This window comes from Mustela erminea, chromosome 4, assembly GCF_009829155.1.
Source record: "Mustela erminea isolate mMusErm1 chromosome 4, mMusErm1.Pri, whole genome shotgun sequence".
NCBI lineage: Eukaryota > Metazoa > Chordata > Mammalia > Carnivora > Mustelidae > Mustela > Mustela erminea.
This window is the reverse complement of record NC_045617.1, coordinates 49,514,891-49,542,067: the sequence shown is the minus strand read 5'-3', so window position 1 is coordinate 49,542,067 and position 27,177 is coordinate 49,514,891. Positions and strand designations below refer to the sequence as shown.

At 37.7% G+C, this 27,177-nt stretch overlaps 1 protein-coding gene and 1 non-coding gene across 3 annotated transcripts in view; one reads left to right on the top strand and one right to left on the bottom strand.

Moving 5' to 3' along the window:
- Positions 1–7,533, bottom strand: part of LCA5 (lebercilin LCA5) — a 63,168-nt gene extending 55,635 nt beyond the window's left edge. Inside the window, exon 1 of one of the 2 annotated variants that reach the window (XM_032339216.1) lies at positions 7,430–7,533. The gene's annotated coding sequence lies outside the window, so the exon portion shown is untranslated. The remainder of the gene's footprint in view (positions 1–7,429) is intronic. The other variant, XM_032339217.1, reaches the window with a different exon arrangement.
- Positions 7,534–22,063: 14,530 nt separating this feature from the next.
- LOC116589532 lies at positions 22,064–22,174 on the top strand. Its single transcript, XR_004285308.1, has one exon. It is a non-coding gene; the product is annotated as a U6 spliceosomal RNA (small nuclear RNA).
- The last annotated feature ends 5,003 nt before the right edge of the window (positions 22,175–27,177 follow it).

The following is a 27,177-nucleotide window of genomic DNA, read 5'->3' as shown; positions in this document are numbered from 1 at the left end:
GGATTTTTTTTTTTCTCCTTCCTGAGCATTAGACCTCAACAGTGGGCTTAAAATTTAAATTCAGTAAACCATGTTGTAAACACATGTGCTGTCATCCAAGCTTTGTTTTGTATTTGTAGAGTACAGGCAGAACAGATTCAGCATAATGCTTCAAATAGCTCTAGAATTTTTGAAATGGTAAATGAACACCGGTTCAACTTAAAGTCACCAGCTACATTAGCCCACACGAGAGTCAGTCTGTCCTTTGAAGCTTTGATGACAAGCACTGACTTCTCCTTTGTAGCTATCAAAGTCCTAGATGACATCTTCTTCCATAGAAGGCTTCCACAGAAGCCTTCCTAGAAGGCTGCTGTGTCTACATTGAAAATCCGTTGTTTGGAGAAGGAACCATCTTTATTATCTGAGACAGATCTTCTGGATAACTTGATGTAGCTTCTACAACAGCACTTACTGCTTCACTTTGTACTTTGACGTTACTGGGATGATTTCTGTCCTTAAACCTCATAAACCAAGTTCTTGCAGCTTCCAAGGCTGCAAAAGTTTTCTTTTGCAGCTTCCTCACTTCTCTCAGCCTTCATACAACTGAAGGGAGCTTGGGCTGTACTCCGGAATAGGCTTTGGCTTACGAGACTGTTGGGGCTGGTTTGATCTTCCACCCAGACCACCAAAACTTATCCACATCAGCAATAAAGCTGTTTTCATTTCCTTATCTTACTGTATGTGTTCACTTCAGTAGCACTTTTAATTTCCTTAAAGAACTTTTCTTTGCACTTGCAACTTGGCTGTTTGATGCACAGGTCTACTTTTGGCTTTTCTTGGCTTTCAACATGCCTTCCTTATTAAGCTTACATCATTTCTAGCTTTTGATTTAAAGTGAGAAATGTCTGACTTTCACTTGAACACTTACAGGCCATCACAGGGTTATTAATTGGCCTAATTTCCATCCTGTTTCTTAGGGAATAGAAAGGCCCAAGGACAAGGAGAGAGAGGGAGAATGGCTGGTTGGTGGAGGAGTCAGAATGCACACATTTATCAATTAAGTCCACTGTCTTATATGGATGCAGTTCATGGCACCCCAAAACAATTACAACAGTAACATCAAAGATAACCAACTAATCAGAGATTACCATAAGAAATACTATATCAAAAAAGTCTGAAATATTATGAGAATTTAGAAAATGTGACACAGAAAGTGAACAAATGCTATTGGACGAAAATGGCGCCAACAGACTTGCTCAATGCAGGATTGCCACCACTCAAATTGTTAAAAAAAAAAATGCAATTTCTCCGAAGCACAATAAATCAAAGTCCAATTAAACAAGGTATCCCTGTACAAGTTTTCTCTTGGTTGAGTATCCCATTAGGTATTTCAGTCTCAACAATCAGATGAAAACTACCTCATCTTTGAAATCATCTCCATTTGCATCTATCAATATTGTTGCCTTCCTGCCACTAAAACTGAAGAAGCATTTCTGTTCCTTTTCAGAGCTAAACCTTTCACCTTTCACCTGTCTCCCTTCCCATATCTTCTCTCCATCTCAGGACTGTGCCCCTGCTACTGTACTCTGCACAGGATCATTCCTACCAACAAAGAGGCTGTAATAAAGCTGTGGCTTGATATGTGGAATGTATTTTGGGAGATATACATCCCATAGATGTCCTAATACATCTATGACCCAGTTGCTTTATTCTAATTTTCCAATAAATCTCTTTTGAAGAGTAATCTATAATCTAGAATGTTATCTCTACTTTGTTGAATCTGCCTCCTCTTCCTTATCTAAATGTTGGAAAACCCAAGGCACCACATATTGGCTCTCTTTTCTTCATCTACACTCTCTCCTTAGATGGTCTCATCTAGGCTTCATTTACTCTGACTTCCAGATTCACATATCCACCTTCATATGTGACAACTCTATCTGGGTATCCAAAAATCATTGTATGTCCAAAGCCAAAATCATAATTTGTCCTCTTTCTATCCCCACTCTTTCCTATTTTTCTAATTTCATTAAATGGCACTTCCATCTACTAAATTAACTCCTGTCGCAAATCTAAGGATCATCCTGGATTCCTTCTTAACCTCACATCCCACATCCAAGCCATCTGTGAAACCAATTGGTTTTATCTCCCAAAATACATTCCACATTATTTTTTATCATTCCCACTGCTACTGCCCTAGACCAAGCCACCATCTTTTTTCACTTGAACTTCTGCAATTGTCTCCTAGTGATACCTGCTTTTATCCTTGCTTCCACAGAGTAAGCTATGACACAGAAGCAGATAGCATTGCCCTCCTGCTTAATACTCTTCAAACTCATACAAGATCTAACCCCTCAGCCTACTTCTCCATCCTTATCTCATGCCACTTATATATTTTTTCAGCTAAAGTGGCCTTCTTTGTTGCCTCCAACATGCCAACCTTTTGCCAACTCACAGACTTTGGACTTGCTTCATCCTTTAACCCTAAGAGGTCCTTCTTAGAACTTTGCTTCTTCTCTTCCTCCTGCTCTCAGCACAAATGTCAACTTCTCAAAGATGGCTATCCTAACATTTCTATTAAAGTAAGCCCAGTCACTCTATCTTAATTACTGTTTTATTTTCTTCATAGACCTTGATACTATTAGAAATAATCTTACATTCATCTTTCTCTTCCTACTAAATAGAAAACCTGTAAGACCAGAAATCTTGTCTGCCTAGTTCACCATGGTAACAACACCACTCACTAATTTTTTATGGACTGAATGATTATTCTATAAAGCTATTCCAAATAGAACATTAATAATTTCATTCTATAAAGTTTATCTTCCTGTTTCAAACGAAGTGTTAAATTTTCCCTCTTTTAAATAACTTTTAAGTAAGTAAGACTTACTTAAATCTCTAAAATTCCTTAGAAGGGAGAAAAGTTAGCAAATCAAAAAGGTCTGCTCAGAGCCATTACCACAGTAAAGTTGGAATATTCTAACTCAGTTAATTTTAAATAACTGAGATGAACTAATATGGCTTCAGACAAAATAAATTTCACCTGTACTTAGAATAATATTTTCCATTTGACTAATATGGTCACAATATTACTAAATGAATAAATATTATTTTCTCTTAAATGAAAAAAGTTACCTAGATTAACAGAACACTGAAAATCTATATTCCATGTACAGTTTTCCAGCTAATTTAAGCTAATTCCTTTTGATGGGGAGTAAATCAACTAACAGTTGGTTCATCTGTCACCCCTATCTGTAAGAGGGTAACTACATAAAAGCAAAAAAGAAAAACTACAAGTCTTGCCCAATTTCAATTCCTAAGAATTGTTTATTTTCTAAAAATAGCCAGGAGTGCTACCATGGCAATGCTAGAAAACTAGCAAATCTAACATGTCATTTTTCATCCAAAAATAAACTTCTAAAAAGTCCTAAATAGTATAGTTCGCATGTAAAAGGTCAGAAAAAAGATGACCATAAGCCACTTCAGTACCAGAATGTCCCTTTTATATTGTTTCAAATGAATCAAAACTAGATCTAAGCTGAAAAGCTTACTATATATGGAATAGCATAATAATTATCTGATTTACAAAACTTGAATAAAGGTTCTTAGTTTTAAGGAAAAAAACTATATAAAATCAAAGAACTGTTCATATCTTGTGTTCAGCTTCTTTGTATAAAACATTGCTGCCTGGCCACCTCTGCTGCCAGCAAAAGAACTCAAAACAAGCAACTAGATAAGTAAAATAAAAATAAACTAAGAGAGAAAGGTATAAATAAGAAGATTTCTCTCCTCAAAAAGGAATATAAATAACTGAAGATGAGACAAAATTAAAAACAATCTTGTTGCATAAAACTGCAACTAATTCTCTCTTACAAAGGAGAAAAAATTATTAGAAACAGATAAAGCCAAGTCATTTTTCTACCCTTCTACTGATATGTTCCACTATATTCCTAAGCATTTTTTAATTCTACCTTTATTTACACAACACCTACTCCTGCTTTAAAATCAAACTATGTTTAGATTTTAAATATAGTTTTCTGGACTCTAGGGCAGAGCACAGCATATGCTAGACTTAAAATTTAAGGCATAATCAGCTTCATTTAAACGGCATTTTGAAACAGTGGTTCAAATTAAAGCATCTTAACTACAATATGCATTCCCAAAGTGTAGTCAGTCAAATGAACACATCACAGAATATTCATTCATACATGTATAAGGCCTTTACTGAACACCTACTATGTCAGGCACTAAACTATGAATGGAGATACAAAAAATAAGATACAACTTACCATTCAGAAACTCCAACGCAGGAAGAAAAAGATAATGCAAGAGTATGAGTACTAATGACAAAAGAAGTAAAGTAGGCTAAGTACACTTAAAACTAAGATTGAGAGGACAGAGGGAAATCGGAAAGAATTCCAGAGGAAATAATGCCTAAATTAAGTCTTTAGGTATTACCTGAGGCTAAACACAAGTATGGGTGTTTGGGGGTTGATTTTTTTTTTTTGGTGCAGGGGGTGGATAATGGAAGATGAGGTTACTAAAAGAACACAGTTCATGACAGAAGAGTCTATTTCAGGAAAAGAAAGCAGCATGTGCAAAAGTAAAAGGCATGAGATAGGTGAGGCATATAATCAAACTGCAAAAAGTATGCAATTGTGCTATTCAAACAGTGGCTACTGAAAACGTGAAATGTACCTAGTGAGAAATGAGATATGCTGTTAAGTGTAAAATACACATGGGATTTTGAAAACTCAGTACATAAGAAAAAAAAAAACCATAAACTATCTACTTGAATATATTTTTAAATATTCATCGCGTTAGGGGTGCCTGGGTGGCTCAGTAGGCTGGGCCTCTGCCTTCAGCTTGGGTCATGATCTCGGGGTCGTCGGATCGAGCCCCACATTGGGCTCTCTGCTCGGCGGGGAGCCTGCTTCCCCCCCTCTCTCTGCCTGCCTCTCTGCCTACTTGTGATCTCTGTCAAGTGAATAAATAAAATATTTAAAAAATAATAATAAAAATAAATATTCATCACGTTAAAATATTATTTTGGATGTACTGGTTTAAATAAGATATACTATTAAAATTAATTTCACCTGTTTGTATTTTCCTGTGACTACTGAAAAAATGTTTTAAATTATGTATATGATTCACATTATATTTCTTTTAGACAATGCTGGTTTAGAATGACTGCACTGGCTGGAGGGTAGTGATTAAAGTAATAAAGGAGACTGGATCAAGTGGAAGAGACTGTTACAAGAAGGATCTTTATATCATACAAAGAAGTTGGTTAGAAAAAAAGGATCTTCAGTAGGATTAAAATGATCAGATCCACATTTACAAAGACCTTCTCCAGCCCAAGAACTGGAGGCCCAATAAGGCTGAAGGCAGAAAAACAGCTGGTCTTGAAATCAGGTGACAAGTGATAGAGCTTTGAACTAACAGAGGGTAACTAGAGATGTAGAGTATAGAATTAAGAAATGTTTATCAAATAAAACAAACTGAACTTGATGACAGATTATATGTGGACTATGAGAACAGAGAATTCAAAATTCTTCCAAATTCAGAAAATGAATTTCAAGGTTTTGGTCTTAAAAAATTGGGTAAATATGGTACCATTCAATAGGACAGGTCTGGTGGAGAAAGGTGATGGTTTCATATTAGATACATCGAGTTTAGGATGCCTGTAAGAAATCTATGTGGAAACATGAAAATTTAGCTATATAAATTTAGAACTAATTCAAGAGTTCCAGGACAGAGACAAAAACTGATTGTGCATTAATAAAATATAGATGGTGGAAGCCAAGATGACCAGAAGCCTGAAGATGAACTCAGCCAAAAAAAGAACAGAGTGAAGAGAAGGCAGAAGACTAAATTATGAGGAAACGCAATACTGGTGAGCAGAGAAGGAGGAGCATCCACAAAGAAGCAAAGAAGATCAGTAACAACAGGCAGAAGAAGAACCCGGTGAAAGAGCAGAATCTTCTTTGGGGGCGGGGCGGGGGGGGGGGGCGGAGATGAACAGAGGGAGAGAGAGAATCAAGCAGGCTCCATGCCCAGGCCAGAGCGTGATGCAGGGCTTGATCTCCCCACCTGGAGATCATGACCTGAGCTGAAATCAGAAGCTTAACCAACTGAGCCACCCAGGCATCCCAAAAGTAGCATCTTCTAATGGACTTCTGTGTCTGCTATTCCATGAATGCTTAATAGGAAAGATGTGATGCTGACAAAAAAAAAGAAAAATCTTTTCCAAAAATCACCAACTACTTTTTGATATTTAAAATGATTCTCTATTTGTATATATTTGTAATATAAAATTCAAATGTGGAACTATAACTTGAAAACATGAATTAAAATAACATAATAAATAATGTCCAGAACTGTACCCTTTTTTCAAAACTGCATGTAGACCCCTCCTGCCAAAAAAGATAAATACATAAAAATCACTTAAATGGTGACTTTTAATCTCAAAGATATTTTTAATCCAAGTTGATGGTAAAGAACCAGCATAAAAATGTTTGTGCCCAAGTGTACTTTCCAATGGAGAGGAGCCAAAACGTTCTTCAGAATTTCAGAGGAGGATCCAACAAGCAAAAGGATTAAGAAAATCTCCAGTAATTGCAGCCCATCGAACTGCTCACACAAACAAAATTTCAAGAACAAATCCACTTGAAGAGAACCATCCAATTTTTTCTTCAGTTATCTCATTATAGGTAGGAACACCACAAGAAATTAATCCTCACAACAGTATCTACTATTCCCATTCCCAAATGGAAAAAAATATATATGCCCCTTGTTACTAGCCAACAATTTGTTACTAATTGATATTAGTAATTTGTCCAAGGTCACAAAGTGAATGAGAGGGGGTTTAAACTCAGGTGAACCTGGCCCATGGTCTTCACCACCGCGAAACACTGTATCCTTTTGGTCCTGCCCACGCAGAACACCAACCAGAGCACTCCGACTCACCTGGCGCATTTTTTGCCAAACATCTTTCCTCTCATCCCAGCCTTGGTGGACATGTAAAAATTTCACAGCCAGGATAAATGGGCCTTTCCGCTTTAACCAAACCGTCTTTAATCTCCAGTTATCCCAGAGATACCGAAAGTTTCACAGTCTCCTTCCCCTTCTCGGCTCTGTCCCTCCTTTGCCATTTTCAGTCTCCACAGGCCTCTAGGGTTTCCTAGTAATTCCTAACCCTATCTCTAGATCCTCCTGCAACGAGCTCCCTTCCCCCTTTTCTCGATTCCAACAAATAATCAAACCTTCTATAACTTCGTCTCCCCCTAACCTCCCAATCCCCCACCTGTAGCCAACCTCCCCTCCTCCTCGTCCTTTCCCGGCTGCCGTGCTCCTCACTTCTTTGCTTAGGACTCTGCTCTCCCCGCGTCCCCAAACCCTCCCTATCCTTAATCCGCTCATCCTCCCCGCTTTAACAGCTCCACTCTCGTACCTCCATCCACGAATAGCCAGCCCCCCACGCTCCAGTCCCAATCTCACTTCGCACCCCGAACTCCCCAGTCTCCACGCCCACGCCAAAAGCCCACCCCCAACCCGCCCCGGCCCCTCCTCAGATTCGACGCGGCGTCCCGCCTCCTTGCCTTCTCTCCGCGGAACAAACTCCCCGTCTAGCCGCCCAAGAGTGGGTGCCGGGTTGCTGCGAAGATTGAGGGGCGGGAGCCAAGGTTGCCGGGGTGCGGGAAGTTTGAACACAGGGCCAGGTTAGGGGCGGGGACCGTAGTTCCCTGGCGGCGGCGACGCGCCGACTTCAGCACCAGGGTAACGGAGACAGAGGACCATACTGCACTGCGGCAAGACTGCAGCCAATGATTCCCGCCCCCAATCTCCCATTGGCCTCCGGCACGAGACAACCATTCCTATTGGGGTCAGTGGAACTGGAAGGCGGGACAATGAGTACGGGAGAAGGCAGCCATTGGTTGACCGCTTCAGTTGTAGCGGCAGCCCGGAGTGGGGAAGTGGTTCCCGCCCAAGCTCTGCGGGGCACGCCTGGCTTCCGTGGGCAGTGCCGGGAGACACGCGACCGCACCGCTTCAAGGGCCTTGGATGGTTCGGGGAGCATGTGGGCGGAGGGGAAAGAGGGTTGGTGTAATGAGTTGTAGAAATTGGCAAATGCGTGATGGAAAACGTTGAAAACTGTTTTGAATCCTTCTTGGAAATCAATTGATTTTAAATTAGGAAGAAATTAATTATAAACAAATAGCTAGTTACTTCTCGGTCTTAGCACCGAGATTGTTTTCAGGAGTTGGTGGAGTTAGTGTACTAAGTAGGTCCTTCCTTGAGGTCCTGACCTTTGTAATTAACGAACGCGCAGCAAGTTTGGCTTGAAAGTGGGTTTTTTAAGGTTTTGGAAAGGGTTTGAGGTGGAATGACATTTGAGAGACTTGCACATTAAAAAAAAAAAAAAGTAAATGTCATGATGCATGTCAGTAACCTATTGAGAATTGCAGTATGGCATTTTCCCTTTTAAAAAACTGCGTTAAACGGCATTAATTGCGGGAGGCAGGGAAAGTAAAAAGAAAATGCTCTCTTCGGTGAAGGCTATTTTAAGCAATTGTAAAGGTTCTGATTACTCAGATGGCTTAACACCGCACCCCGCTTTTTTCGCCATTGGTAATTTCTTGAAAACTGGGCTTTACCTCCATTCTGCAGAGTATCTAAATCTTGAAGGCAAATGCATTGTAATCAGTCCTCTCACCATGAATTATGGTAATTCTGTTTCTGGCCTGACCTCGTTTTCCCAATTTTGCCCTATTTCAAAGCTTTCATTTTATCCTGTCAATATCTTTCACTTCAAGTTACAGACTAACCCACCTAAACAATACTGTAATTAAATGCAATTTTCTGTATAGAAAGTAGAAGATAGGAATCGTCTGTTAGTGAAAAATAGATGAGTAATACCTAAGTGCACTTAAATAACATCAGTTTAAATCTGCTAATACTCTTCGTTAAAATAGTTCACTGGTTATTACTGACTCCATTAGAGTTAATATTACGTAGTTTAATAAGCGCATTGGTGGAGTACTTTTAAAGGAAATAGCTATAAAGGGTGAAGAAACATGCTGTGTTTAGGTGAAAGAACAAACGTCTCTCTCCAAGGAGTCAAATGAAGGTTGCTAGCACTCAAGGACAGCTGAGAATGAAACTAACATTCATTCTGCACTAGCAATGTGCTAGGCAATGTAATCTCATTCCATCTTCATTGCTGATTCTAGATGGGTGTTATTCATTGTTATACCTGAAGAAACAGATTCAGAGAAATGAAAGAATCCACTAGGAAATACTAAAGTAGTAAGTGGTAGGGGCAAGAATCAAGCCTAGGTCAGCTAAATTCCAGGCTTCAAACTGAATGCCTTTAATGTGTTTCACCTACAGGTTAATAGAGTTGCTAAAAAGCCAGAAAGTACTTAAAAGGTTAGTCGTCTCCAAAAAATTATCTAATTGTATATAACACATTTTCAAGATGTTTACAATGTGCGCTTTTATTCATTCTATCATATTTGAAGTAATAGTGACTATCAATTTATTTGACCTTGAATAAAGACCCAAAGGATTTCTAAATCTCCAGGACTAAAAACCAGCTTATTGATCTAATTCTTTAAAATGTATCCCAAAACATGAGATAATTTCTGTTGTGCTTTTCAGAAAAATAGAAAGCCAACAAAAGTATATTTTTATATTATGACACTTGAAATTGTATTTAATAGGAATAAGCCTTCTTATTTTTAAAGATTATATTTATGAAAGGAATTATACTATATATATTATAATAATCAGTATAATTGGAGTTTTATTTTTAATATAAAATATATTTTTAAATATTTTTAATATATTTTCATATAACATTGTAATTTTATTTTTAGTATTTTGGCCTTACACAGTATTGCAATATCTCCAGATTAATCATTTTGCTAACTGAATGTTCTCTTTCTGCAAGATTTTGATTGCCTTGATTAATACCATGTGATGATAGATATTATTAATTAAACTCTTCCTAGAAGTGCTTACTAATGAAATTATTCCCATTTTCTATGTGAAGAAACTAAGAAGTTTGAGCAATAAATCAGAAGTTTCATAAAATTAATAGGTAGACTTCCTTCTGTAGACAATCCAGAAAGTACAATGACTGCATTTTAAAGGAGCATACTATAAAAAATCATATCTTAGAAAGCACACCAGTATAATCATCCTTAGCTAAAGGTTGGTTGTGCCTGGGTGGCTCAGTTGGATGGGCAACTGCCTTTAGCTTATGTCATGATCCTGGAGTTCCAGGATCAAGTCCTACATAGGGTTCCCCGTTCAGTGGGGAATCTGCTTCTCCTTCTGACCCTCCCCACTCTCATACTCTCTCTCTCTCTCAAATAAATAAATAAAATCGTTTTAAAAAATTAAATTAAAAAATAAAGTTTAGTTGTCCATTTTGCACCATTCTTGGGGGGGAAAAAAGCATTGTCACAATTTTACATATCTTTCCTAGATAGGTGATAATAAAAAAATTGGGGGCCGGGGGGCTCTGTCGATTAAGTGTCTGCCTTTGGCTCAGGTCAGGATCCCAGGGTCCTGGCATTGAGCCCCACATGGGGCTCCTCCTTCCCACTTGTGCTCTATCTTGCACTCTCTCACTATCTCTCGATCTCGAATAAATAAATGAAATCTTTAAAAAATAATAAAAGATGTTCTTAAAAAATAAAAATAAAAAATTTGAAACTTTTAAATCAAACTTCCAGTGTCCATATTGCTAGAAAATTTTAAACTTATTAAGAAATTACAGGTTGGGGCTCCTGTGTGTGGTTCAGTTGGTTTAAGCGTCTATCTTCAGCTCAGGTCACCATTTCAGGGTCCTGGGATCCACGGCCTAGTGGACTCCTTGCTTAGCAGGGAGTCTGCTTCTCCCTCTCCCTCTGCCCTCCCTCCCCCCACCCCAGTTATGATCATGGGTGCATGTGCATGTGCTCTCTCTCTCTCTAATAAGTAAAATATTCTTAAAAAAAGAAATTACAGGGCACCTGGGTGGCTCAGTGGGTTAAGCCGCTGCCTTCAGCTCAGGTCATGATCTCAGGGTCCTGGGATCGAGTCCCGCATCGGGCTTTCTGCTCAGTGGAGAGCCTGCTTCCTCCTCTCTCTCTCTCTGCCTGCCTCTCTGCCTACTTGTGATCTCTCTCTGTCAAATAAATAAATAAAATCTTTAAAAAAAAAAAAAAAAAAAAGAAATTACAGGTAAATAGATTGTCAGCATATAATACTAACTTTTAAACAGCACCTAATATGCTAGGCGTTCAAAAGAAATTGAATGGCTTAGGAAAACTTGAGCCAGGTGTAAATAATAGTGAAATTGGAGACACATATGGTGATTTGATCTTCCAGAAATAAATTTAGTCTAATTGATTATTATTATTTGCCCTTACAGTACAGAAGGCTGATACCCTTTGGTTGTTGCTTTAAACAATAGGATAAATTGCTTTAAACAAAGGATAAATCTTTTTTGATTGCTATATTAAATTTACAAGTTTATTATTTTATTAGTGGAGAAAGAAATAAAACCCTTGAGATGTTTACTAGTATTTTTCTTCTTTCATAACTGGTAAATAAATCATTGATAGTTTCTCGATTTCATGGAATTTATTTGAACATGAGGATGTTTTACTTTTGTTTAGCATAAAAAGAGTTAAGCTAAAATTGGTTTAAGTTAGTTTTTAATAAATGTTCTTGGGTTTCATTACTCCACAACTACATCTTTAAGTAAATTGACCTACAGACTAAGTGCTATCTCCAAAGCAGTAGAAATAGCACTGAAAGAAAACAATTCTATTTGTTTTCTTTGTTTTCTTGTTTACATTGTTAGATTTGAAAGGGAGAATGTCAGTACAATTTTCTTAGTAGGCAATTGCCTGTTCTTAAGAAAAATAATCCATAGGAAATTCTGTTAATATCAGTGACTATATTTTTAATTTACAGTAAGTATGCTAGGTAATTTTAATTAATATTAAATTATTGCTAAGTAATAATGTGCTAGGTGATTTTTAATTTTAATTGACAGATATGTTAGGTGAATCAATATTTTTACTGAAAAAGTGTTTTTACTACTTCAGGATTCTAGCGTAAAATAGCCAGTTATTTCTCCAGTAAAGACAGGAAAATGGCAGAATCACAGTGGAAAACTAAGTTAAACACTTTCATTCATTCACTAAATACATATTGAGTACTTACTACACAGTTAGAGAATACAGATAAGAAAAATAAAGTCCTTGTCTTCTAGCTGCTTACTGTCTAATGAACAAGAAAAATAAGTTTCTCGAATTGCAGTTACTGTGTAGTAAAGGCTATTATAAAGGTATGTTTAGGGTGTTAAGGGGACTTGGAAGAGTGACTCTTAGCTCAACCTGGCTAGGTTGAGCCCAGATATGCTTCCCAGAAAAACTAACTCTCGACTTGTAGCTTATGTTACATAAAAGCTAACTGGAGGTGGGAAGAATGATAAGATAGAAACAAATCAGTATACAGCATTAGAGGGGCAGGACAAATCACTGAGAAAGACATGATGAGGAGCACTTAGAAAGGGAACGGCCCAAGATATGACCAGAGAGGGAGCAAAGACTAAATGTTTAAATGCCTTTTTAAGAAGCATATGTTTAATACCAAAAGCCAAGTAGTGACTAATGAGCTTTTGAACAGAGGATTGATACGATCTGATCTGCATTGGAGAAAGATTTTCTCAGTGGCCTCATGCGGGGTGAGACCAGAAGCAGAAGGTCAGCTAAGGGCTTTAAAACTTCAGAAAGGGGTGAGTAATAAAGGCAAGAAATGAGGAGGCCTGCTTCAGCTAGTATCAGTTGAGCACCTTCTATTCCTGGACCTGAGGTTAAAGTTTTATAACCTCCCTTTATCCTTGCTACAACCCATTTTAACCCTTGTTACAATTCTATGATACCATATTATTTTATTATTTTGTTGTTGTTGTTGCAAGTGAAGCCATGGTTGGGGGGTGGGGGTGGCAGTTAAGAACTTGGCCCAAGGTTACAGTTAAATAGAGGAGTAGGGATTTAAACCCTTGTCTGACTCTGGGACCTGAGCTTTCATCCATCTTTTTTCCAAACTGTGTTTGCAACTTATTAATGAATCATCAAATCAATTTATGCTTTATGATCACATTTTTTAAATGGATATAGAGTGGAACAGAAAAATAAAGTATTTTCTGTACAGAAAGGATAAGTACCGTGAAGTTTTTGTTTCAGTTACTTTTATATACATGTAATACGTATTTTTTTACTATATCTCAAAGGTAAAAAAAAGTTTGAAAAAAATCACCATATTGCAATCATAATGAAGAGAGAAAGAAAATGGGTATGTGCTACCTGTGTTACCAGACTGATTGCATGTAGGAGGGTGTAGAGGGAAGAAGGAAGCTAGGTTGAGCTCAGATTCCTGAGTAAGACACGTGGCACCCTTCACCAAGACAGTGAGTACAGAATGCAAGTGCGAGGTAAAGGACAGTAAGGAGTAATTTGTTTGAGAAATCTGCAGGACATCCAGGTAAGAATGCCGATGGTGTTTCTTATGTAGACAAGCACACATCTCTAGCATATCCTAGTAATTTTACTCCAAGGTAAAACAGGAGAAACAACATCAGATATCCAAAAATACTTAATCAACAGTGTTGATTTATTAATATTATGAAATAGGCAACAACCTAATTATCCTTCAACATGAGCATAAATGTTTAAAATGTATATCCCTTTGTGTTCAACTAAATTGAATCATGATTTCAACTAATGTTTTATAACAGTAATTATGTATTATAGTAGTTCAGTTTAAACATAATTTCTAAAATCCTTAGGAAACTTAAGAACTTGGATTGATAGTACATCAAGTTAATTAATGAATAATCTTTTGATACCTAAAACATTTGTAAGGCTGAATATTGAACAGTGATTACTACACATGATTTTCACTTTGGGGTTTTTCTTTTTTTTTTTTATACACAATAAGTGATTATATCTTTAGGTCATGTTAAGGAATGTGTTTATTTTTTTCACTCATGTGGAATTTAAGAAACAAAACAAATGATCATAGGGGAAAAGAGAGGCAAACCAAGAAACGGACTCAGCTATAGAAAACAAAATGATGATTACCAGAGGAGAGGTGAGTGGGGGATGGGTGAAATAGCACTTAGGTGTTATATGGAACTGTTGAATCACTAAATTTTACTCCTGAAACCAATATTACACTGTATGTTAACTAACTAGAATTTAAATAAAAACTTTAAAAAACAAAAATGTATATCCTTACAATAATGCTGGGTATCAAGAAAATTAACTGATCAACATGATAAATTTCCAAGGTATGTTAAGCAGAAGTCAACCGCAAAAGAATATATTCTGTATATTACCACCAATAATCAGTTCAAAAGCAGGCAGAGTTCATTTATACTGGTGAAAATCAGAACATTTGACTACGGGAACAGGGTAGCAATTGACTAGAAAAAAATGAGAGAGATGTTTTAGAGTGCTGTAAACAGGTTGTATCTTGACTGAGGTGGAGTTAAAAGAGTGTTTCCTCTATCAAAACTCATCAAAATGTAAACTTACAATAGGTGTTTTTCACTGTATGTGTTATTTCAACTTTTTGAATGACTTCATTAAAAAATTGCATTGACATATAAATAGAAAAATCTAGAAGGTGACCTATTTCCAAATATGGTTAAATCCATACATTCAATGTCATTAAAATTATTTTCTCTTTTAAAAAATGATCTCTTTATCTTGCACATACTTCCCTATGTGTTTGTTTTATACCAGGTGGGCTGTAGGAAATACTAGGTATTAACACCTAAGCTCCAGACTTACACTCTATTCACCTAACAACCCCATGGAGAAAAGAACACCTCTTTTCTGATTGGTCCAACAGAAATCCTGGTATTCATTCTGACTTCTCATACCAGGACATGAACTAATTACTGCTGCCAAGGGGTTGCTTGCGGTAGGGGAAGTAGAAAGGGTATGATCAAGTCTCCTGAATTTTCATGTTCTTCCAGAAGAGCTGAGAGAAATGTTTCCCCAAAGGAAAACTGGAATGTTGTTATTAGAAAAAAGAATACCAGCCAAAACTTTAAAAAGTCCCCAAAAGTGACAATGACAATTTTACTCAAATAGGTTTGTAAACCAGTCTGGCATACTTAATTTAAAGTTCATTTAAGAAAAACGTATGTAGGGGCGCCTGGATGACTCAGTGGGCTGGAGCTTCTGCCTTCAGCGTGGGTCATGGTCTCGGGGTCCTGGGATCAATCCCTGTGTCGGGCTCTCTGCTTGGTGGGGAGCCTGCTTCTCCCCTTCTCTCTGCCTGCCTCTCTGCCTACTTGTGATCTCTCTGTCAAATAAATAAATCTTAAAAAAAAAAAAAAAGTATGTAATTATATAGGCTGTAAATATAGATAATAGCAACCATATATGGTTGTCTTTTGACCCCTTCTGATTTATAATGCTTATATTGTCAAAAGACTTTCCCACAGTAATTTCTGGGACCTCCCAGAGAGTGTCTCACACTTACAAACACACCAACCTTCATTGGTAGTCCTTCCTAGGAAGGGCATCAGGACCACTGCTATATTATGCAAAAGTCTATCCCATTTCTTTCCAGAAGCCAGCAGCTTCCACTGGTGGCTGTCACTAGCTCTCTGAGTGGCACCACCATGTCAGGGCCACAGTTGAATTGGAATTGCATCAGAAGTATACCTATTTTTCTCAGATCCAAACCTGCCTTTCTATATTCTGTTATGTAGTGCTGAGGACTCAACAAACTACATTTCCCATAGAGTCTTTGCTAGTTGGTTGAATATTAGGTTCTGCTGATAGAACACATTAGGAAAAGGTGGCAAGGTGGGAGTTGGTGAGAGCAAAGTTCCTTTTTCATGTCCCTGCTTCTATCGATGTGACTATGACACCAGCAGCTGGCTCTATTCTAACATGTCTTTTGCTGTTCCTAGGTCTACATACCTGGAACTGTCCCCTAGAGGTGTAGACATCAGCTCTGTAGGGCCTCCTCTGAGTGCCTAGGCTCTAGTGACCCCCAACCCCAATTATTTTGTTCCCTTAACAAGTTAACTGCTTTCTGCAGTACAGATATCCAGGTTATCTCAGTGTTCCCTTTGTGATCTTTTAGCCTTTCACCACCTATGTTCTAATTCCCTATATTAAATACCCTCTGTTCAAGCCTACTGTGGTTTCTCTTTTCCTGACCGTACCCTGACTGATCTAGTGTTCTAGAACCAAGTTTTGGAGGTGAATGTGAAATGCCCCTTTCCTATGTATTATTCTCTATTAAATGGATCCCAGTAAAGTGTTACTTGCTATTACAGACTAAATGTTTGTGCTTTCCCCCTCAAAAAAATTTATATGTTGAAATCAGATCCCCAGTGAGATAGTATTAAGAGATGGGGCCTTTGAGAGGTAATGTCACCATGAGGATGAAGCCCTCATGAATGGGATTAGTACCCTTAAAGAAGACACCAGAAAGCTAGCTCTCTGCTCTCTGCTCTCTGTCATGTGAGGGTACAACACAACAGCCATCTGCAACCCAGGAGCTGGGTTCTCACCACACAAAAGATCTGCTAGCATCATGATCTTGGACTTCCCAGCCTCTAAAACTGTGAGGAATAAATTTCTGTTGTTCAATCCACCGAGGCTTCAGTATCCTACTTTGTTAGAGCAGCCTGAACTAAGACATTTGTTATTCCCAGACATTTCATGTAAGTTAGTGAAGCAGTGCTTTCATTTCTCATGCATTATGACACAAACCAGTAGGGAGGTGATCTGGTATATCTTTGAATAAGTCACTGTGCTATATAGTCGGACACTACCTTCTTTGATAACTCTTGATCAAGATAACCATGCTTGACTCTTCCCCTTAGAAAAGTTCTTTTTTGGGGAGGATTCTAAGGCCTATCACTCAAACTGAGATTCTCACTGCATGTAAGTAGCATCTACAATCTATATGGCTCTGCACTGAGGCTAATGAGTAGATGGGCTCAGCACATACACAGCATATAAATAAGTCTGCATGAATGTGTTCTTTATAATGTTTGCAGCCTACACTATGATCTACCTCCTTCCCCCCCAAAACATATAAACAACAACAAAGGAAAAACTCCACAAAACTTATCTTGCTTGCCAGGGAGCAATTAACACAGTAGGTAACCAAGCAAACTTAAATGCTCAAAATGCTTCAGAATGTGATCATATTTGAGTAGCGTTTTGCATAGCACTCACAATGATTACTTCATTTGATTTTAAAACAACCCTGAGAGGGATGCCTAGCTGGCTCAGTCAGAAGTGTGTGTGACTCTTGATCTCAGGGTAGTGAGTTTGAGCCCTATGCCGGGTATAGAGATGACTAAAATAAAAGTTTTTAATAAAATTTTTTTTAAAACCCTGAAAAATAGGAAGGGCAGATATTTCCCACTGTACATAGTGTGCAAACTGACCTTTTGGTTAGATCAGATTTGCCTAATAGAAACACAATATATGAGCCACATATTTCATTTTAAATTGTCTAGTAGCCAGTCACATTAATATAAGTTTTAAAAAATGAAATTAAATTTACCATATATGTTATATAACGCAATATATCCAAAGTATTATTTCAACATGTAATCAATACTTTAAAATTATCAATGAGCTATTTCACACTGTTGTTTTGTGCCAAGAATTTGACACTGGGTATGTATTTTGCAGTTACAACACATCTCAATTCAGATGAGCCACATTTCATGTACCTCAGCAGTCACATTTGGGTTGTGACTACCCTGCTGGGACAACACACGATTAGATTATTTACCCAGAGACATATAATGGGAAGTAGTGTTCCTAGGTAGCCAGCTTCTGAAAAGGGAATGACTGGTCTAGAAACCTGAATTCACAGACCTGAATTCCAGACATGCCTCTGCCTGTTACTGGTTATGGGATAGTGACAAGATATTTGTTTTCTTTAAAGCTTGGTTTCTGGTTTGTTAAACAAAGCAAACAGCATTAATCCGATGCCTTTATTTCCCCTTTCACCCTCTAGCAGAACTGATTCTTCTAAAGAAACTTTGTATGGAAACCCAGTATTTTAAAAAACAAAAAGCACGATTTCATAGGATGTATAGGAAGGGCTGCTTCTCCATCTAAAGGGACATGGTAGTGGGGAGGGAAGTGGATTACCATGTTAGTGCACACCCCTGTTTGTACACACACACACATGCATACACACAGAGGCATTTTTCTGAGGGGGTTCTGATGAACACTTTGCGTACATTTGAAAACGCTTGGAAGAAGTCTTCTCTAAGATACTGTAAAAAGTCTATGATCCCATGCATATAATTCCACTCAGGCATGGTTGACTCTTTCAACCAGCATTTTGTTTAACACTTAACCAAGAAAGTCAGTCCAGTACTATCCACAGACATCCTTATGTTGGTGTTTGACTCACGATTTTAAGTTTCATAGTATTGATTTTCATAAATGGAAGCTACACTTTGAGACCAATTATTCAAATGGCTTTTGAAGATTCTCTTCAAACAGTACCTGACATAGAAATCTAAAATCCTCTCCAAGAGAGTCAGCATGGGTCCGCAAAGTTGAAGAGGATGTGAGGAGGTACGACCCTAATGGAGGAGCATCGCTCAAATACTATTTCCCAAAAGAAGCCCCAAGAATCCTCCTTCTAACCGCCAGGGCAAACTCGTGGAGACTTTGAACAGCTAGAGTTTAACCCTAGCTCCAACCCTTTCATCTGATGGGGAAACAGAGGCCCAGAGAGGTGTTCAAAATCTCACCCCAACCTCCTGGCAGAACTGACCCAGAACCCAAGTCATTGATATGCTAGAGCTAGCTGGCAACTGGCTCACAAGGGCCCATTATTAGATCTTCAGAAATTTTGTAAGCCAGCTGACATCATATTGGTGGCTGGAAATCAGCCATGGGGAGAATACTGACACCACAGACATCAGTAAATGCTACAAATCAGGGTTTTCCCCAGAGAACTTGCTGTTAAAGTCTTTTCCCAGTACACTGGTATCCAGGGTTCCTGGGCCCAAGTCTTTATACCCTAAACAGCAACCTGGGAATAGACGCACGTCTTTTGATAGGAAACACAATTTTAAGTTAATAAAAAATTTAAAATAAAGTTTAAAAAAAAGTGTCTGTTTATGAAAAAAGGACTTAGTACCAAAAATAGCCATTTTTCTCCGTATTTACCACTTTCTATTGTCCTGTGGGTACGGGCTCCATTGTCTTTCAAGCTGTTATTTGGAGTCTTCCGTCACTTTGGGGATTGGTTTTTAGTATTAAGTGAGCCAGGCAGCTCAAAGAACATTAGTTAAATTAATCCATAACAGAAAAAAAACCTAAAAGAAATTATCGAAACTGCCGTTTGAGTAGCGAATTATCTGATATACCTTCTCTCTCAGTCCCCTCTGGTTCTATTTCTGGCTAAGAAGGTATTAAAAGGTCGGTGTAAACAACTGCCAGTCTCCAAGCTTCTCAGATGGCCTTGAACCTCCCCGCATTTAATCCTCCCAACTGAACTTCTGATTCATCGCCTTAACAATGACCCTCTCCCTCTGCCTCTCTCTCCCCGCCCTTCACTGCTTTTCTTCTGTCCTTTGTGGCGCTGGCATTGCAAGCAGCAGCTCTCCTCCTGGGCCTGTTTGGGCATGCTTGTGATGTCAGATGCCTGCACTTCAGCTGTCCTTTCGTATCCATGGTGATGGATGAAAAATAAGCTGCTTTGCAGTGATTTGAACTTTAATCCATTCAAATGATGCATGCTTTATTACTCAGGTGATTTTTTTCCCCCCAATACTTTCAGATCACTGAAATCTTGAATTATTAAAGAGGAATTAACATGCCTTCTCTTTCTTTGCTTTTTTTTTTTTTAACCTTTTATGCCTTGGTAAATTTAAATAATCTTCTTTGATCTCAGCACCTGAAAATTTTTTCTTGATAATTAAGCCAATAGGAAAACAATTTTAGAAATATGATTCCAAAGGAAAAGAAATTATAAAAGATACAATTTGAAGTTCCTTCTCCCTACACACTTATAAGGAATTTTTATTAGGCTGAGTAAAGTGTAGAGGGCTTACATAACGCAAGGGAAACATAACAAAAGCTATAAACATTTACTAAGTGGTGTTGTCCAAAACGTTGATCACTTAACACTAGCGGTACTTGAAATCACTTTAGTGATCTATTGATACAGTATTAAGTAACTGGCTTTGAATTTTTTTAAATTCAGAAAACATCTCAATCTGTTGGTAGTCTTTAGTACCTTGCTAATACTTGTTAATCACTTTTTTTATGAAAAATGAGAACTGCTTTTTGCATGCAAACTGCATGCAGTAGTTTCTAGCTGAAATGTAAGAACTATGTTTAAACTCTAACAATTTTTATAGTGTCTTCCATTTATAAATAACATTGACTTTCTAGTGATCTAGGGGACCTGGCTATGTAGATTAGGGTAAGAAATCAGACCACGGGAAGCATGATCCCACTTGGCCTGTTTGATATCACTAGTGATCCTTTCTACTAAAAAATGATCAATCAATACAAACAAATAGCAAGGAAATTCAGTTGTCTACACTTGTGCTGTATTAACAGCCAAGATCCTGCCTCTCTTTCTGGGGACGAAGGGAAACATGCATTCAGACACTTTTCTTAAGTTAGCTATAACCTCTCATCTTCCTGCTTCAGAAGTCTGGACACACAACATTCAGTGTAACCAGAGGTGATTAGCCTTGAGAAAAACATTCATATTATATAAAACATCTAGGATATCCAGTCTCCTAGAGACAGAAAGTTGAGGCAACCAGGAGCTGGGGAGAGGAGGGAATGGAAGTTACCATCTAATGGTTACAGAAATTTTGTTTGGGATGTTAAAAAAATTCTAGAAATGGAGAGTAGTGCTGGTTATACATACTTGGAATATACTTAATACCACTGAAATGTATCGTTAAAACAGTAGCTTTTCTGCATTTTTATGTGTGTTTTACCACAAGCTTAAACTATTGCAATTTATAGCTGTCGTTATTCCTACTGAAAGAAATCTTAGTGAATTGACCTAGGCAGAAACTAGTGATGGGTCACAGGTCACACTCTGCCATTAGAGTTTAATGAAGCTGATGCACAGGATGTCCTCTTTGAAAATTCAGATGCAACAAGGGATCTTTGACAAGTCTAGGCTGTGGTTGAGTATCAATAACCTAGTGATTCACTATATTGGATCCTGACACAAGAGCAAGGGACCTGGCTATGTAGATTAGGGTAAGAAATCAGACCACGGGAAGCATGATCCCACTTGGCCTGTTTGATATCACCGAACTCTGTTTCTTCTCTTCAAGGGCATAGTGATCAATTCCCTGCTCTTAATGATGGAAAAGAGGTGAGGTCAAGGTCATGGTTTCTGGAATCAGTGCAAGGTAGGGAGAACAGGATAGCAATTTTGTGTGTTTTGATCTGGTTTATGACAACAAAATTAAATGGGAACAGAAGCCAAGTAGACTCTAACAACATGATACAATCCAAGATATTTAGGGAAATCATAACAGTTGAGTGAATTAAGATATTCAGATAATACAAATTAAATTATAAAAATAATGAAGTAAAAAATTGCTAAATTTGAAAGTGTCTTTAGTCTCTTCCACCCCACTTCCTGCCAAATGGAATCTTACTTGGAGTTTTTCTTGTTGCCCTAAAACTGTTTGAAGCTTAGGTGATTCTCTTAAAAGCCATAAATAATTAGGACTCAAAATCTACCAAATCTTACTAAAAAGTGTAGAACTAACCTTCCTATTGTCAAACACACCCCTAGAAAACTCTTCTTTTCACCTTCACCTCACCAACAGAATGGCCTAGTGGGTGGGGGTGAGGGGAGGAAGTCCAAAGGAAGAATTCATAGAGAATCATAAGGTGCCATGAAGAAGAAGAGACTAGCATCTAGATTCCTGACTTGTATCTGCTCCTTTGTTGCAGCTGTTTTGGAACTTTGTGCTGCCATTGGAGTAAAGCATTTGAAACAGTTCTTAAGAGAGTTTTCCATTGTGCTCGCCGAATTCGGCAGCACATATACTAAAATTGGAACGATACAGAGAAGATTAGCATGGCCCCTGCGCAAGGATGACACGCAAATTCGTGAAGCGTTCCATATTTTTGAGTGCTGATTCACAGACCTGTACCCCTGGGGATAAAAATACATGTTTATAAAAAAATAAAAAATTTAAAAAAAGAGAGAGTTTTCCATTGTTCATGGTAGCATCTCTAAGATGCTAATGTCCATTCTTACTCTAGAAATGTCCAAAGATAGGAGTCAAAAAAAACTACTGCAAATAACGTTTAAAGATGCAGTATAGCTGAGAAAATGAGGGCTCCTGGCCCCAGTCTGGTTCTTCATGACCTTAAAGGCCATGGCAAAGATGTCCGAGTTTCATGATTCCATATAAAGGAGTGACAAGTGAGAGGAGAGGCAGAAGAGCACAGGGCTGCCTAGGAGGTGGCTGGGCGGTAGATCTACAACCCAGAGAGGAAGCTGAGAGGATGGACTCCTAGTCAAACTGAGGGAAGTCTACTTTGCCCTCTCTTCCTCACAACTAAAGGGAGCTAGATAAACTGAGCATTATCCCAAGGGAGGCACACTTCATGTGCTTGGAGTCCTACTCATCAGTAGAACATAGTTGAAAACAGTCATGGGGAAGAGTGATACTATTTTTTATTAATAACCCACTGAGTTGAGGCTGCCCCATTAACATAGAGTCAAACTATATACATAGTTTCATAACATGATTTTTTGCTTAATAGTAACAATTTTTTCATCTATCTTAAAAAGTCTTCATTAGTATCACTTATGATAGTCTCATATTTCCACTTTACAGATATGTCATAATTTATTTAACCATTACTCTAAGACAGTGATGTTGTTTTCAAATGCTAAGAATTGAATTTTAATATTTATTTGTTCCTTTATGTGATTATTATTATCATTACTAAATATCCACTGATCTGTAGACCAAAGTAATTCTAATTACTGAGTAATTTGTTAGAAGATAGCCAGGAGTTTTGATGATATGTTTAACTTGGCAGCATTACACATTTTATCCTGCTAGTGTTTGCCAGTTTGTGTGGAGCCCATGACTATAATTCTACAGGATGTAACATATCCCTGCCTTCTAGAATGTAATCACCACAAGGATGGGAGTTCATCTCTGTTTCATTCTCTGCTGTATGCCTAACACCTAGAATAGGGCCCAGAACAGAGTAGGCACTAAAAAAATACTTAAGAAAAAAATGAAAGCAATTTTGAGTAGGAGTGGGACATAATTACTCCTCAATTTCCCTTTGGTTTCTGCAGAGTGGGTTTATGGAAATCACATAAGTAAGTGATTAGGGCAAGAATGGATACAAAACAAATAATGAAGGATGCAAGGCATATAGCAGAAGATAGGGACAAAGAGAAAAAGGGAGCTCTGGGTCCCTGGCATCTAAATAAACATTGATGCAATCCTATGTCTTTGTTTTCATTAAGATTTAAATTGATTAATACAATCTGTAAGACATCAGGCTCATAATAAGATGGTTGAAATCAAGCAATGGATATATGGGAGAAATTATTTCTACTATTGCTAAGTGGTGGATTGCACATACCTCTCTTACCCCTGGACTCTCAGTCTCAGTAAAATAATGGAAGAGTCATTAAACACATTTTTAAAAGATTTTTTTTTTTAAGATTTTTATTCATCTATTTAACAGACAGAGATCACAAGTAGGCAGAGAAGCAGGCAGAGAGAGAGGAGGAAGCAGGTTCCCAGCCGAGCAGAGAGCCCAATGTGGGCCTTGATCCCAGGACCCTGGGATCATGACCTGAGCCAAAGGCAGAGGTTCTAACCCACTGAGCCACCCAGGCACCCTAAAAGATTTTTTTAAAGATTAAGAACATACCATTAAGGGAGGAGGCACAGAATAGACATAGCCACAGACCACAAATCTGAGAAAATCCTGGAAGATAAAACCTAAACAGGAGAAGGAGTCCAAGATGGTAGAGGAGTAGGAGACCTTAGTCGCATCTGGTCACAGGCATTCAGCTAGATAGCTATCAAATCATTCCAAACAACTCTGAACTCAACCAGAGATCTAAGAAGTGAATCCTAGGTGATATACGGGAAGATAAACTATAGTGGGGAGGGACCCTCTGTAAGCCAGCTACCAGAAAGTTATATAGCAGCAGGGAGTACAATCTGAACTTTTAGAAGTCTGCTCTGGTGAGGAAATTGCTCAGGTGACTAAGTGGGATCAGAACACTTGCTTGAACAATGTGGTCTCAAGATCCTTGGGATCACAGGAAGACAGGGGTGCCTGAGTGTGGCAGAGCTCCCAGATATCAGAGTGGGGAAGCCAGCTCCAATCAGCAAGCCCAGGAGAGGACCCTTAGCTTGAGGTTGCCATAAACTGCAAACCATGGCACAGTCAGGCAACTGCTCTCTGAGCAAGGACCCAACAAGCAGCAGAACCACAAGACTCTCCTATCTCCCCCTGGAGGAGCAGTGTACGAGTGCACCACAGGAGTCTGCAGGGTTTGGAGACTCTAAACAGGGTCTAAACAGGTGATAGAAACTCGAAGTCACAGGTCAGGTGAGCATGGAGTGTGGACAGAGACCAAGGAGACAGAAGCGACAGACTGCTTTTCTCTGAGGGCACACTGAGGAGTGGGGCCCTGAGGTTTTGACTCTGGGGCTAGAGATTGAGAGGCCACCATATTTATTCTCATCTTCTAAAGCTGTGTGGAAAGCCTTCACGGAAAAAAGATCACAGAGGGCAAACCTAAGCAGATTACATAGCCTGGCTCCCTGACAATTCCATTGGGAAATACACTTGAGAATCAAAGCAACAAGCCCCTCCCCCAGAAGATCAGCAAGGACATCCAGCCAAGACCAAGTTTACTGATAAATGAGAGCTGCAAAAGTCCAGTGGAGGGTAACATAGCACATACAGAATCCATGACTTTTTGACCAAGATTCTTTAGTCTTTCAATTTTAATTTTTTAATTTGTTTTTCTTTACTTTCAACCAATTTCTTATTTTATAACTATTTTTAAAATCTTTTTTAATTTTTATTTTTGCAGTAACTTTCGATCTCTTCATTGTATTTAATTTATATGTATATAAATTAAATAAACTAAATAAACTAAACTAAATAAAAACTAAACTAAGCTAAATTATATATATATATATATATATATATATATATATATATATATATGAGTGTATATATACACTCATATATATTTTCTTTCTCTATAATTTTGGGATGCAGTTTCTTCTAACAGATGAAAATATACCCAAAATCTAGTTATATGGTTCTGTTCAATTCATCTGTTTCATCATATTTGCTTTTTCTTCTTTCTTCCTTTTTTTTTTTTTGGTTTTGTTTTGTTAAAGTCTTTTTTAATTTTCACCTCTACAATTACACTCTATCACTGCAATGTATTTAATTTTATTTTTGTATATATAAGTTTTTCTTTCTTTACAAATTTGCGATGTATTTTCTTCTAACAAGCCAACCAAAATACACACAGGATACAGTGTATTATTCTATTCTGTTCACCTGTCTGTTTTTATTCCTTTCTTTGTTGTTGTTGTTTTTCTCTCCTGTTTTTGCTTGTCTTTTAATTTTCACTTTTACAGTTATATTCCATCCCTTCATTGTATTTAATTTTATTTTTGTACATAAATGTTTTTCTTACTTTACAATTTGGGGATCTAGTTTTCTAACAAAGGGACCAAAATACACACAGTATCTAGTGTATTGCTCTATTCAGTTCACCTGTCTGAATACTCCCTTTTTTCTTTCTTTCTTTTTTTAACAATTTTTATTATTTATTTATTTATTTTTGCTTTCCGGTCTCTTCTGATTGGCTTAGTGCACATTTCTCTTGAATCATTGTTGCCAATTTAGTATTTTGTTCTCTTCTGTATCTTTTCTTTTCCGGACAGAATGACAAGACAGAAAAACCCAGCTCAAAAAAGAGAACAAGAGGACAGATTGACTTCCAGGGACCTAACAATTATGGACATAATAAGATGTCAGCATTAGAGTGCAGAATAACAATTATAAAGATACTAGCAAGGCTTGAAAAAAGCATAGAAGACACTAAAGAATCCCTTTCCAAAGAAGTGAAAGAACTAAAATCTAACCTTTCTAAAGGAATGAAAGAACTAAAATTCATCTAAAATGAATTTGACTAAAGTCAAAATCAAAAAGGTTATTAATGAGATGCAGTAAAAAATGGAGGCTCTAACTGCTAGAATAAATGAGTGAAGAGAGAATTAGTGATATAGAAGACTAAATAATGGAGAATAAAGAAGCTGAGAAAAAGAGAGAAACAACTACTGGATCATGAGGGGAGAATTTAAAAGATAAGTGACACCATAAAGTGAAACAAATTAGAATAATTGGGATCCCAGAAAAAGAGGAAAGAGAAAGAGGGGGAGAAGGTATATTGCAGCAAATTATAGCAGAGAGCTTCCCTAATCTGGGGAAAGAAACAGGCATCCAAGTCCAGGAGGTACAGAGAACCCCTCTCAAAAATCAATAAAAATAATTCAACATCTCTACATATAATAGTGAAACTTACAAATCTCAGAGACAAAGAGGAAATCCTGAAAGCAGCTGGGGACAAGAGGTCTGTAACCAACAAAAGTAGAAACATTAGATTGGCAGCAGACCTATCCAAAGAGATCTGGCAGGCCAGAAAAGACTGGCATGATATACTCAGGGTGCTAAATGAGAAAAATACACAGCCAAGAATACTTTATTCAGCTAGGATGTCATTCAAAATAGGAGTGACAAAAAGCTTCTAGGATGAACAGAACTTAAAGTTGTGATCACCAAACCAGCCCTATAAGAAATTAAAAAAGGGATCCTCTTAGCAAAGAGAGAGCCCAAAAGTAACATAGACCAGAAAGGAACAGAGACAATATATACTGAAACAGTCACTTTACAGGTAATACAACAGCACTAAATTCATATCTTTCAGTAGATATTCTGAATGTAAAAGGGCTAAATGCCCCAATCAAAAGATGTAAGTTATCAGATTGAATAGAACAACAGGACACATCAATATGCTCTCTGCAAGAGACTCTTTATACCCAAAGACACTTCAAGA